Here is a 15,211-nt window from a genome sequence, read left to right as displayed (position 1 = left end):
AAGGAGTACGTCGGTGGAGCTCCGAGGGGCCCACGAGGTAGGGGGGCGCCTAGGGGGCGCGCCCTCCACCCTCGTGACCTCCTCGGAAGCTTCTTGGAGTAGGGTCCAAGTCTCCTGGATCACGTTCGGTGAGAAAATCACGTTCCCGAAGGTTTCATTCCGTTTGGACTCCGTTTGATATTCCGTTTCTTCAAAATACTGAAATAGGCAAAAAATAGCAATTCTGGGTTGGGCCTCCAGTTAATAGGTTAGTCCCAAAAATAATATAAAAGTGGAAAATAAAGCCCAATATAGTCCAAAACAGCAGATAAAGTAGCATGGAGCAATCAAAAATTATAGATACGTTGGAGACGTATCAGAGACTGCGGCCATGCGTTTACAATCCCTGTCGCAGAAGCAGCTGTCGACAGTGAGGTTGAGGGGGGCGCGGCGCCAAAGGGGGGCCACCGCTGAGAGAGCTGGGTAGAACGCATGAAAGATTTGGTGGGGAGGAGGCCTATGATGGCAAGCAGCATGTCGTTGGGGAGGCTGCTGATGAAGTCCAAGCTCGTCGGATGCGGTTTTGGCTCGAGCCGCCTCCGCTTGTTGTCTGCCTCACTGTCCATCTCAACCGGTGGCGACGCCGGTGTACACGTGTGCTAGTGTGTATTGTGTGCTAGGTGTGCATGAGTGCGTCCTTCTCTGCATGCCGCCGCGCAGTGGTGAATTGTGCACGAGTGCGTCCTTCACGCGGAAGAAGTTTGTCCTCAATGTGCCCTCAATTTACTAGCATGCGGGGTGCTACCCCAAGTGGTCTCAACTTTGTTTACTTCACCGCGTGTCAGATAGGCCTCTAGTTTACTTATTTTCGCCCACTGCCACATGGGTCAGGAACGAAGATACATAACACGAGCTGACAAGGCAGCATGTGGACTGGTTGACCGGTCAACTAAACAATATATGGAGCTATACGCTGACACAGTGAGCGTATAATCCGTCGGTATAGAGAGTTCGAGTGGGAGGGGAGGCCCGTGAGAGATAGCACAGAGAGAGAGAGAAAGAGCTACTCCCTCCGTTCGATAATGTAGTTCCACCATTTTTTTAAAGTCAAACTTTTGAAACTTTGCCCAAGTTTATAAAGAAATTACTTGTATCTACAATACCAAAGATAAATGATAGTATGGAGTAAGTACATGTTGTGATGAATCTAATGATTGTTCCAGATGTAAATGTTTTTATCCACATATACTTGGTCAAACTTTTCTGAGGTTTAACTTTTCAAAACATCCATATGCTTATGGACGTGATAGAGTCCCTAACTAGAGAGAGAGAGAGAGCGAGAGAGAGAGAGAGATAGAGAGAGAGAGAGAAATAGAAAGAGTGAGTGAAAAAAATGTGTGTGCGTGTGTCAAAGAGACATGGACAACACACGGTAAAAGTAGAGAAAAAGCGTGTGTGTCTTATGCAAACATATCACACATGCATCTTCAACAACGGAAGCAAGGTGATGAGATAGTGTGTGGTTGTTTGCAACCGAGAGAGAAAGACCCCTAGCACGTGGACAAGAGGGGTCTGACAAACAAGGGAGAGAGGTCGAGAGAGAGAAAATGCAGACATGGGGAGGAGAGAGTGTATGTTTATCATAGAGAGATCCCCTGGAGATCGTGATGGGACTACATGGGTGGGAGATCAAGTGACAAGGTGTGTGCGCAATAGAAGATCCCCTAAGAGATATCGAGATAAACGTATGGATGGAAGGAGACAATACGTGTTTTCCTGATGGCTAGTGAGAGATAATCATACTTAGGGGGTGCTTGCTCCTATGATGGAGTGAGGGATTATGGTACTTAGGGGGGTGCGTGTCATAGAGAGAACAATGGCAGAGAGTGTTGGATGGGTCTATATGTATAGCGCGAGCGAGACATGTGTATGTGTGAACCAGGGAGATAGAAAGTTTGAGAGAGATTGAGGAGCCCCGATAAGGCTGAGTGGTGCGTCAGATAGCTGAGAGGGGGAAAGAGATATTCCATCCGCTTGATAATGCAGTGCATGTAAATTTTTTAGAAGCCAAACTTTGGAAACTTTGATCAGGTTTACGCAAATGTTATTTATATCTACAATACCAAAGGTACATCATACGAAACTACATCTCATGGTGAATCTAATGGTATATGTTTGCGGTTCTAGATGTAATTGTTTTTCTCCACGTACATGGTCAAACTTTGTGATGTTTGACTTTTCAATAAATCTATATGCTATGGAACGAAGAGAGTGCCTAAGTCGAGAGAGATCAAGTGCGTGTGAAGGAGAATGAGTAAGTGTGCAAAAAGAGTATGTGTGTGAAAGAAAAAGTGACAACAAACGATAAATTAGAGAGTGAGTGTGTTTTTTCGTTTCTTATGCGAACATATCATGCATGCATCTCCGAGATAGAAAAGCGAGGCGAGAAGATACACGAAGATAGCTAGTGTGTGATTGTTTGCAATAGAGAGAGACACCCCTATAGCACATGTCCAATAGAGGTCTGGCCAACAAGGAACAAAGGTCAAGAGGGACACATGGAGAACATGGACGCATGGGGAGGGAGAGAGGGTGTATTTGTGATAGAGAGATCCCCTCGAGATCGTGAGGGGACTATATGGGTGGGAGATCAAGGGAGGTGCATGCGCGATAGAAAGATGAACCGAGTGAAATCGAGATAGACCATGCACATGTTTGTGATGGAGACTAAGATTAGCTAGTCATATACATATCGGGGGACTGCGTGTGCCTACAATTGAGTGAGAGACCATCATACTTGGCTAGTTGGGCATGATATTGTGTGTGTGTGTGTGTGTGTGTGCGTGTGAGATGGAGAGAGAACAAGGGAGAGAGATAGAGTTTTAGATGGGCCTATCGAGTGCGAGTGAGATATGCTTGTGTATGTGTGACCCAGGTAGATGGAGAGTTTTAGAGAGAGGGGGAAGAGCTCCGAGATGGCAGAGTGGTGCGTGAGAGAGTTACTGGCAACGAGCCAAGGAATTTGTGTGCGTACGATGAGTGCACCCAAGATATCTAGCTTTGGCTAGAGAATCAAACATAGTGTGCAACAGAGACCTATAGATGGAGTATATATGCATGCGAACTAGAAAGACCCCCCCAACACACACACACACACAAAGAGAGAGATAGAGAGATGGGGAGAAAGGGAGAGGGACCAACGAGGTTTGTGTGTTGGATGCGTGCGACAGAATTGAAGATTGTCGGAGAGAGAGAGAGAGAGAGAGAGAGAGAGAGAGAGAGAGAGCAGGAGTCCGGGAGAGGGGGAGGTCGCGTTTTATGCATCAAAGACTGATATAAACCATGTTTCGATATAAACTTGCATTCAAATATTTAAATTGGAGAACAAGTTGTCTGCAATCCACACATGAACGGATATATGCGTATATCAAACAAGTTCATTAATTTGACTTTCAACATGTTCATGGAGTACTATAATACTGTACAACATGCTACTCGATTGTGGTGTTCAATTTTGGATTTAGTTCACTATTTTGACCTGGTGAACGAGCTATTTCATTGAATCGATATATTTCATTTTGGGTTTGATTCCCATTTTTGAGTGGGTCAACTATTTGTCATATAGTAAATCGCTAGCAACGAGCATGTATAAACACATTACTTCCGAGCATCATCTCTCCATCTAAAAAAGAAGTGGCAAGCTAATATTTTAAATTTTGATTCGAATCGACTTGGTAAGGTAGACGTGGATGCTCGTTCTCCAAAAATTTGAACGAACCGTTAAACATCCTCTGCTCGGTGGAATTCGCTCGAGCAAATAAATGGGAGACGCGAAATTACCGTCCTATGTGGGACACGCATCAATTGGCTCGTTGTACATCGAGGGTAGGTTCATAACTTCATCCACGCGTGCCTTCTCCTCAGCCGAAATGACATGTGCCAAATAATTCATAAACCATGGTTGGCAAAACACACTCTCCTCGCCCGAAATAGCTCGCGCCCACTATTTCAAAACACGCTCTCCTCGCACGAAATCGCTCGCGCCCACTATATTTCAAAACACGCCCTCCTCGCCGGAAATCGCTCCCGCCCACTATTTGGGGAGAAGCAAAGTTACTCTACTATCCCCGACCCTCAGTACACAGACCCAAGCCGAGAAGCCTAAAGGCAGGGGTAAAACTGTAACTTCCCCCCACATTTCAGACAAATGCGCCCATAAGACATGGTTCCACTCCCCTCGCAATCCCCCCCCCCCATTCATACCTTGTGGGCACCAAATCACCTTCTCCTCGAAAGCTCCCTTCTCTCGAGCTGCGAAACCTCAGCCCCTCCTCCATGGCGCCTCCCACCGCACCAATTACATAGCCACCCTCCTCCCTAATGCCGGAGACGCTGTCCGTTTGCCGTTGTGCACTGGGCCGTGTGCCTCTTACTCTGTGCTGCTGGAGCTGCCTCGACAACGGCCGCGTGAACCGTACCAGAGCCGATTCTTCCCCGCCGTTGTTCACGGCGCCGGAGCGGCTCCAACTTCGGATCTGTCCAGAGTCCCGGCGCTGCTTCCCCGTAGCCGTCGACCGTCGTGACATCGCTGCTTCCCTGCCACCGGTCTCCACCGCAACCGCGCCGGCCTCACCGACACGGCAGCTGGAGCTGCCTACTTCACCAAGCCGCCAGATAGGTCGCACCCTCATCTAAAATCACTTTATTTAGGCGTTAGATGTCTGAATTTTTATTCTGGGCCAATCGATTCCCAATGGGAAGCAGCACCCCTCGAGGCGGCGGAGCTCCTAGGCTACCGGTTGGCTGGTGTCTAACGTAAGGGAGTGGGGCCGCAAGTTCGCCGCAGAAGCAGCGCTTATATGGCTATCTTAGAGTTGCGTGGGTTGAAGGTACTGCCGCCGCCGGATCTGGATGACGGGGAGTCTTTGTGGATTGGCCCGAGGGCGGCACAACCACGACAGTGCGGTGGGGCAGGGAGGAGGGTTTTGGCCGGGGCCATGGATGGCGGAGGCAGGCTGCTCTGCCATTGGTCGCTGGCTCTTAGGGGAAGATTCCGAACAGTGTCAGCCGGGAGGCACAAGATGGCCATCAAGCCATCCGGCGTAGATCGGACAGTACCAAAATAAAATAAAATTGTGTGACCCATATTTACTCTTCAGTTAACAGACGTGTGACCACTCTCATACCTTGCTGTTGACCTCTTAGTGTATTTCTTTAGATCAAAGAGATGTGTCGTTCTTAACATTATGCGTTATCTGCATAATCAGCCACACCGTCTTCTGACTCACCGCAGCTGCTCCAACAAGGGAAGCATACACCACAAGGTAGCTATAGTCCCCACTCAACAGTTCCCTGCATCAAATGCGCGTGCCCGACATGGACAGCCACAACAACTGCAGGGCCATCGACAAGTCAGCACATGATGCTCACTCCTATGGATGGCGGCCAGATAGGTTGTACCCTCATCTTACTTGTGTGCAACATTTATGGCTTTGTTATTCATCTAAGCATGCAAAATAGATTATCACATTTCACTGTATATTCATGCTGATCTCTTACGGGTCTTGTTCAGGAGTTAATGATGTTCCATAGTTCAGCTAAGATACTTGTTCTTTAAGTAACGTTGTTCCATAGTTATCATCCATCAGCCAATGTTATCCCACAGGCTGGTGATTATAGTATTATACCACTTCTAGTATTACCTATGTTGTTCTTTAATACTTTTGTGTGCCATCTAGTTAATCTCGAGTACAAACGATACATATTCTGTATCTTTCATCTGTGTTCTCCCTTTAGTTTTTGAGACATGTTGCTTCTAGTTAACCCCAGTCCTACTATTTATGTTGTCTCCTACAGGCACTCATTACATAAATCTAACTACTAGTTGTCTTCCATGCATGTCAGAAATAATTGCACACACTGATATATCCACAAGAACCTCACGGAGCAATGTAAAGGCCAATAAACTTGATGTCAATGATACCCAATATGATGGAACATGTAAAGGTAGTTCTTCAGAAGACTTGCAAAAAGATGATGAATCCTCTTCACCCCTGAGGGAGTCCTGGATTAGGGGGTGTCCGGATGGCCGGACTATACCCTTCGGCCGGACTCCTGGACTATGAAGATACAAGATTTAAGACTTCGTCCCGTGTCCGGATGGGACTTTCCTTGGCGTGGAAGGCAAGCTTGGCGATACGGATATGTAGATCTCCTACCATTGTAACCAACTCTGTGTAACCCTAACCCTCTTCGGTGCCTATATAAACCGGAGGCTTTTAGTCCGTAGGACGAACAACAATCATACCATAGGCTAGCTTCTAGGGTTTAGCCTCTCTGATCTCGTGGTAGATCTACTCTTGTACTACCCATATCATCAATATCAATCAAGCAGGAGTAGGGTTTTACCTCCATCGAGAGGGCCCGAACCTGGGTAAAAACATTGTGTCCCTTGTCTCCTATTACCATCTGCCTAGACGCACAGTTTGGGACCCCCTACCCGAGATCTGCCGGTTTTAACACCGACATTGGTGCTTTCATTGAGAGTTCCTCTGTGTCGTCATCTTTAGGCCCGATGGCTCCTCCGATCATCAATAACGATGCGGTCCAGGGTGAGACTTTTCTCCCCGGACAGATCTTCGTATTCGGCGGCTTTGCACTGCGGGCCAATTCGCTTGGCCATTTGGAGCAGATTGAAAGCTACGCCCCTGGCCATCAGGTCAGATTTGGAAGTTTGAACTATACAGCTGACATCCGCGGAGACATGATCTTCGACGGGTTCGAGCCGTAGCCAAGCGTGCGGCACTGTCGCGATGGGCATGATCTAGCTCTGCCGCTGGACAGTGCCCTGGAGGCCGCACAAGTGTCCGCTCCGACCCTTAGCTCGGAGCCGACTGCGCCGATCGAGGACGGGTGGCTGGACACCGCCTCGGGGGCTGCTATCTCTATGGCGATTGAGCCGAACACCAACCTTGTCCTTTGCAAGGCTCGTAACTCCAAGGTGTCGGACTCCTCTCCGGACTCCGAACCTTCCGCGCCCCTACCAATCGAATCCGATTGGGCGCCGGTCATGGTATTCACCGCCGCGAACATCTTTCAACACTCGTCCTTTGGTGAAATCCTGAATTCACTAAAGTCTCTCTCTTTATCAGGAGAGTCCTGGTCGGACTATGCTCAGGAAGGTTGGGATGCAGACGACGAAGAAATTCAAAGCCCACCCACCACCCACTTCGTAGCCACTGTCGACGATTTAACCGACATGCTCAACTTCGACTCCGAAGACATCGACGGTATGGACGATGATGCAGGAGACGACCAAGAACCAGCGCCTATAGGGCACTGGAAGGCCACCTCGTCATATGAAATATACATGGTGGACATCCCAAAAGATGGGAATGGCGATGGAACAACGGAGGATGACCCCTCCAAGAAACAGCCTAAGCGCCGGCGTCAGCGGCGCCGCTTTAAATCCCTCCACAGTAAAAACGGCGATTCCGGCACCGGAGACAATAAAACCCCGGACAGTGCCAAAGACAACCCCCTCCAGCAGGATTCAGAGCAGGAGGATGGAGAAGCCAGCCCTCATGAGAGAGAGGCAGACAGAGAGGTAGAGGACGATAATTACATGCCTCCCTCCGAAGACGAGGCAAGCCTCAACGACGACGAATTTGTCGTGCCTGAGGATCCCGTCGAACAGGAGCGTTTCAAACGCAGGCTTATGGCCACGGCAAGCAGCCTCAAGAAAAAGCAGCAGCAGCTTAGAGCTGACCAAGATTTGCTAGCCGACAGATAGACTGAAGTCCTGGCGGCCAAAGAGTACGAACTCGAATGCCCCTCCAAGAGCTACCCAAAACGTAGGCTGCTACCCCGCTTAGAGGAGGAAGCACCTAAGCCTACACCACCAGCGCATAATACGGCCGACCGTCTACCTCGTGGCCGCGCCAGGGAGGCCTCTCGGCCCTCCACTCAAGCCGCACCCCGGCGTCGCTCAAAAAGTACCAAGGCACGGGGAAATGCGCCAGACCCGCGGGATATATTGGAGGACAAGGCAAGACAAACAAGATCGATCTACGGATCGCCTGGGCGCCCCACGATACATGATGATAACCGTCACGCCGGATATGGCAACTCCGGCCGGGCCGAACATAGTAGACAAAGCTCATTTGAGCTGCGTCGTGATATTGCCCAATACAGAGGCGCCGCACACCCACTATGCTTCACAAACGAAGTGATGGATCATCAAATCCCTGATGGTTTCAAACCCATAAACATTGAATCATATGATGGCACAACAAATCCTGCGGTCTGGATCGAGGACTATCTCCTTCATATCCACATGGCCCGCGGTGATGATCTACATGCCATCAAATACCTACCGCTCAAGCTTAAAGGACCAGCTCAGCATTGGCTTAACAGCCTGCCAGCGGAGTCAATTGGTTGTTGGGAAAACTTGGATGCCGCATTCCTCGACAACTTCCAGGGCACCTATGTGCGACCACCAGACACCGATGACCTAAGCCACATAATTCAGCAGCCAGAGGAATCGGCCAGACAATTCTGGACACGGTTCCTAACCAAGAAAAATCAAATCGTCGAATGTCCGGATGCAGAGGCCCTTGCAGCCTTCAAACATAACATCCGCGACGAGTGGCTTGCCAGGCACTTAGGACAGGAAAAGCCGAAATCCATGGCAGCCCTCACAACACTCATGACCCGCTTTTGCGCGGGAGAGGACAGCTGGCTAGCTCGTAGTAACAACATGACCAAGAGCCCTGGTAATTCGGATACCAAGGACAGCAACGCCAGGTCGCGTCGCAACAAGCACAAGCGCCGCATCAACGGTGATAATGCTGAGGATACGGCCGCCAATGCCGGATTCAGAGGCTCCAAACCCGGTCAGTGGAAAAGGCCATTCAAAATAAATACTCCGGGCCCGTCCAACTTGGACCGAATACTCGATCGCTCGTGCCAGATACACGGCATCCCTGAAAAACTAGCCAACCACACCAACTGGGATTGTTGGGTGTTCAAGCAGGCAGGCAAGCTAAATGCCGAAAATAATGACAAGGGGCTGCATAGCGACGACGAGGAGGAGGCCCGGCCACCGAACAATAGAGGACAGAAGGGCTTCCCCTACAAGTGCGGACGGTGAACATGATATACGCAACCCACATACCCAAAAGGGAGCGGAAGCGTGCACTAAGGGACGTATATGCGATGGAGCCAGTCGCCCCAAAGTTCAATCCATGGTCCTCCTGCCCGATCACTTTTGATCGAAGGGACCACCCCACTAGCATCCGCCATGGTGAATTCGCCGCATTGGTTCTAGACCCAATTATTGATGGATTTCTCCTCACTAGAGTCCTGATGGACGGCGGCAGCAGCCTGAACCTGCTTTATCAGGATACAGTGTGCAAAATGGGCATAGACCCCTCAAGGATTAAACCCACAAAGACGACCTTTAAAGGCATCATACAAGGTGTAGAGGCCAACTGTACAGGCTCAGTTACACTTGAAGTGGTCTTCGGGTCCCCGGATAACTTCCGAAGCGAGGAGTTAATCTTCGACATAGTCCCATTCCGCAGTGGCTATCACGCACTGCTTGACGAACCGCGCTTGCAAAGTTCAATGCGGTGCCGCACTACGCATACCTCAAGCTCAAGATGCCAGGCCCTCGAGGAGTCATTACAGTCAACGGAAACACCGAATGCTCTCTCCGAACGGAGGAGCATATGGCGGCTCTCGCAGCGGAAGTACAAAGCAACCCCTCAAGGCAATTCTCGAGTCCGGCTATTAAACGTCCGGACACCGTCAAGCGCGCCCGGAGTAACCTACAACAAGACCGCATGGCACGTCCCGAGCATGCGTAGCAATGCGGCCCCAACCCTAGCCCTCGCGAAATTGCGAAACCAGTACTACGCGTACAAAATTACGCTCTGGAAATACCATGGGCATAGGGGGAGGGGAACGACCACGGCAGGCCCAGAATGCGACTCAACCACACCAGGGGCTCCCGATTGTGCAATTCTTTTTCTTATTTTTAGGACTCCTTTATCAAGAATCCCTGTCCGGCAGTAGAATCGCCAAACATACGATGCAACAGCCAGGGAAGCAGAAAGCTACGTCGAGTGTCCAGGTGGTCTCTATAACGAGCAGTATACTTGTTTTACATATCATCTCGGAGCTCGCTCCTGGAGGGGGACATGTTAAATAGTCCCGTCCCTTGCTTATCGCACTATCTGTATCGTTCTGCTTTTACCGCAGCTTTTTTAATAAACAATGCACAACTTTTGCCTATTATTGCATTCCTTTTTCTTATCTATATATGTTCACTTATGACATGTTGCATCCGTACGCTTTGGTACGGCCGAATACACCAGGGGCTTAAGTACCCCAAAATATGGTGTGATAAGTCCGAACACTTTCACAAGTGTGGCACCCCGAACTTATAGCATTATATGCATCAGCTCCGAATCATGTCTTGGGTCAATAGTTGGGTTTGCCCGGCTCCCATGTTTTGGTACCTTACGTTGCGTTATATCGGCTAAGGTAGTGCTGGGAGAACCACTATGATTAAGCACCTCAGTGGAGAAAGCTAAAACTGACCGTCATGATAGGGCGAGAGCCGATCGCTGTTCGAGAGGTTTTCGAGTCCCTAAAGACTTATGCCGCTTAGAGCGAGGAGTCAGTTTTGTCCGGCCTAGGCGTGGATAGTGTCCCGAACTCGGTCTTCCGAATACTAGGGGCTTCGCCGAAATTTAAAATTATAGAATTCTATGGCTAAGTGAGAGTGTTCAAGCATTATAGTCCGGTTGCCTCGTTCGTTGCGTTGAGTGCCTCCCTCGAAGGACCCAAGAATGGGAAAAAGAGCGCTCAAGTTTATCCTGAACACCCCAGCACTCGTGGCATGGGGGCAGAAGCCGATGACTCGCCATCTCTCAAATTTAATAAACGGCCGCACAGAAGGTAATATTTTAAATTTCACAAGTGTTGCTTAGCGCATATGAACAAGTTTTCAAGCGTACAGGATAACAAATGCGAGTTTACTCAAAAATTACATCTTTGGAGCATTCACCCGCTATAAGGCAGGCACCCTTCAGGACCGCCAGATAATACATTTTGGGCTCGCGATACTCCCTGCCCGGCGGTGGAGCGTCCGTCACAAGCTTCTCAGCGTCCATCTTGCGCCAGTGCACTTTAGCACGGGCAAGGGCCCTACGGGCACCTTCGATGCAGACGGAGCGCTTGACGACTTCAATCCATGGATAGGCGTCCACCAGCCGCCTCACCATCCCGAAGTAGCTCCCAGGCATGGCTAACTTAGGCCAGGGCTGAACTATGAGGCACTTCATGGCCTATTCGGCCACCTTATGGAGCTCGACCAGCTGCTTCAGCTGGTCGCTCAAAGGCACCGGGTGTCCAGCCTCACCATACTGAGACCAGAACACCTTCTCCGTCGAGCTCCCCTCCTCGGCCCGATAGAATGCGGCAGGATCGGACACACTGTGGGGCAGATCTGCGAATGCTCCTGGAGAGCTCCGGATTCAGGTAAGTAACAAGTAATTCACTTTCACGTGCTTGCTTTGCATGAAGAATGCCTTACCCGCCGCTATCTTCTTCATCGCCTCAATTTCCTGAAGGGCTTTTTAGGCTTCGGCCTTAGTGGCTTGGGCGCTCTCAAGGGCCGAGGCGAGCTCGGACTCTCGAGTCCTTGAGTCACGCTCCAAACTCTCGTGTTTTTCCACGAGAGCCTGGAGCTCTTGCCGCACCTCCGCCACCCGCGCCTCCTGTTTCTCTCGCTCGGTGCGCTCCGCAGCCGCATTGCTTTCGGCCTTGGACACCGCTTCCTTCAGGGTCGCCACCTCGTTCGTGGCCCCTGCAATACTCACGTTATTCCTAACTTTTTTGCAAGCACATCTTTTATATACTTCCATAAGGCATTACTTACCTTCCTTGTCCTCGAGCTGCTTCTTGGCAAGGCCGAGCTCGTTCTCGGACCGCTCGAGGCTCTGCTTCAATGTATTGACCTCCGCTGTCAATGCGGTAGAGGTCAGCAGCGCAGCCTGCATTCCCCATATTGACATACTTATGTTAGACTCATGCGTACATCTTTTTAGATCCTCAGTTCGGCTTTTCTTTCCGAACACCAAACTGAGCATCAGGGGCTACTGTCTATGCGGTAATATTTTTACATATCTTAAATACATACCTCAAAGCCTGTTAGAAGGCTGGCATAGGCTTCAGTCAGCCCGCTCTTGGTGGACTGAACTTTCTGAATCACCACACTCATAACAGTGCGGTGCTCCTTGTCGATGGAGGCGCCGTTAAGCGCCTCCAGCAAATTATCTGGTGCCTCTAGTTCGACGGAGGTCACCGATGTCGCAGTCTCGCCCTTCTTACGAAGGGGCCGCCTGCCGGACTCCGGAACCACTGAAGGTTCCGGTGCGGAGTCCGGCCCAGGGCTGGACTTAGAGCCCTTTGGGGTTTGATCCCCCTTGTGCCCAGAGTCCGGGAGGTTGCCTTGCGGCGCCTCTAGGACCTCCCCCTCCTGGCTGGGCCCCTTTTGGGACCCCACCTCGGCATCATCCGCAGCATGAGGAGAGGAAGCAGCCGGAAGTGAGGTCCTATTCATGTCCGACGAATCCAGGGAGCCGCTCATTGAAACGTCGAGCTCGTCCTTGGGCGGGCTGCAGGGTTGTATTCGGCGTTAGGAGATACTGTGTGGCAAATGAAATGCCATGAGTTATTTTGGTATCCGGACACTTACGATTTTGCCAGGGGCTTAGCCCTCGGTGGCCACTCTTCTTCGCTGTCATCGGCGTTGGTGGAGTAGTCCGGAGGAAGGGTCCTTCCCTTTTTGGACCCTCCGGCCTTCCCAGTTGGGGCGGCCTTCCTTTTCTTCTCTCCCCCTGCTGGGGGAGAGGCCTCTTTTTCCTCCTCCTCGTCTTCACGGGAGGAGTCCGCCTCAGAGTCATCGAACGATGAGTCCGACAACACCTAGAGCCGGGAACTCCTTCGAGTTCCCGTGGCCTTCTTCTTGGCCTTCTTCTCCGGCACCACGTAAGGCGCCGGAACCAGTAGCCCCATTAATTGGGCGTCCGCTGGGTCTTCTGGCAAGGGAGCCAGACAGTTAACCTGCCCGGACGTCTTTTGCCAGGCCTGTCAGAGGTAAGGGAGCTTAGATCCCGCATAGAGTTAAACTATGAAAAACAAGTGTCCTGTAAAGGGTAAAATAGCTTACCTCGCTGGCTTGACGCTGCGAGCTGAACCCGCGATCTTCGGTAGCGGATCCGGGAGCCTCGGCGCCCTTGAACAGCACCTTCCAAGCATCTTCGTACGTAGTGTCAAAGAGCCTGCTCAAGGTTTCGTGCTGCGCCAGATCAAACTCCCACAAACCGAAGGCCCGCTGTTGGCACGGGAGGATCCGGCGGATGAGCATGACCTGGACTACATTGACGAGCTTGAGCTTCTTGCTCACCAGGGTTTTGACGCAGGATTGGAGTCCAGTCAGCTCTTATGAATTACCCCATGGTAGGCCCGTCTCTTTCCAAGAGGTGAGCCATGTAGGGAAGCAAGATCGGAATTCGGGGGCCGCTGCCCATTTAGGGTCACGCGGCTCGGTGATGTAGAACCACCCCAATTGCCACCCCTTTATGGTCTCCATGAAGGAGCCCTCAAGCCATAGGATGTTGGGCATCTTGCCCACCATGGCACCTCCGCACTCCGCTTGGCGGCCGCCCACTACCTTCGGCTTGACATTGAAGGTCTTCAGCCATAAGCTGAAGTGGGGCTGGATGCAGAGGAAGGCCTCGCACACGACGATGAACGCCAAGATGTTGAGGATGAAATTCGGGGCCAGATCGTGGAAATCCAGGCCATAGTAGAACATGAGCCCCCGGACAAATGGGTGAAGTGGAAAACCTAGTCCGCGGAGGAAGTGGGTGAGGAACACCACCCTCTCATGGGGCCCGGGGTGGGGATGATCTGCCCCTTGTCGGGGAGCCGATGCGCGATGTCGCTGGACAAGTATCCGGCCTTCCGCAGCCTCTTGATGTGCCCCTCCGTGACGAAGGAGGCCATCCACTTGCCTCCCGCTCCAGACATGGCTGGGGAAGGTTTACGCGAGATGTGCGGACTTGGGCGCTGGAGCTCGAGTGCGCGGAAATGGATAAGCAAAGGAGGAGAAGGCATAGGTAAAAAGGTGGATCCTTATCCCCTTATATGGACGGACGAAGCTATGCATCCCCACCAGCCTGGTAAAACTCGCTTATCTCCCAAGCGCCGTAATCAATGGCGCGGTTGGGTTACCCACGCCCGTATTGATGAGAATCCCGGAATAAGGGGACACGATCTCTGCTTTGACAAGACGTGCCAAGGAAACCGCCTCGCTAAATGCGCTGAGGTGGGACAGTAAAAACGATTCGAATAAAGGCTTGGCCATGGTGTGATGTCATGCCACGGACTACGTCAGCAGATTGAATTTGTGTAAATATTATTCTCTCTACGGTGGTATATGGAACTTATTTTGCAGAGCCGGACACTATCCTTGTGTTAAAAATCTTCTATGAAATATTCGGAGGAGGAACCCGCCTTGCAATGCCGAAGACAATATGCGCGCCGGACTCGTTGTCATTGAAGCCTGGTTCAGGGGCTACTGAGGGAGTCCTGGATTAGGGGGTGTCCGGATGGCCGGACTATAGCCTTTGGCCGGACTCCTGGACTATGAAGATACAAGATTGAAGACTTCGTCCCGTGTCTGGATGGGACTTTCCTTGGCGTGGAAGGCAAGCTTGGCGATACGGATATGTAGATCTCCTACCATTGTAACCGACTCTGTGTAACCCTAACCCTCTTCGGTGCCTATATAAACCGGAGGGTTTTAGTCCGTAGGACGAACAACAATCATACCATAGGCTAGCTTCTAGGGTTTAGCCTCTTTGATCTCGTGGTAGATCTACTCTTGTACTACCCATATCATCAATATCAATCAAGCAGGAGTAGGGTTTTCCCTCCATCGAGAGGGCCCGAACCTTGGTAAAAACATCGTGTCCCTTGTCTCCTGTTACCATCCGCCTAGACGCATAGTTCGGGACCCCCTACCTGAGGTTTGCCGGTTTTGACACCGACAACCCCTCAAGGTCTTTCTCTAACTTGGCCCATGATATGGGTACAACATGCATATAATGTCCTAGAGTGTATCTACTCTGTTGCAATGTCATGTGCTTAGCATGCT

The sequence above is a fragment of the Triticum aestivum genome, chromosome 6B (genome assembly GCF_018294505.1).
Source record: "Triticum aestivum cultivar Chinese Spring chromosome 6B, IWGSC CS RefSeq v2.1, whole genome shotgun sequence".
In the NCBI taxonomy this organism is placed as follows: domain Eukaryota; kingdom Viridiplantae; phylum Streptophyta; class Magnoliopsida; order Poales; family Poaceae; genus Triticum; species Triticum aestivum.
Note: the sequence above shows the minus strand (reverse complement) of the source record.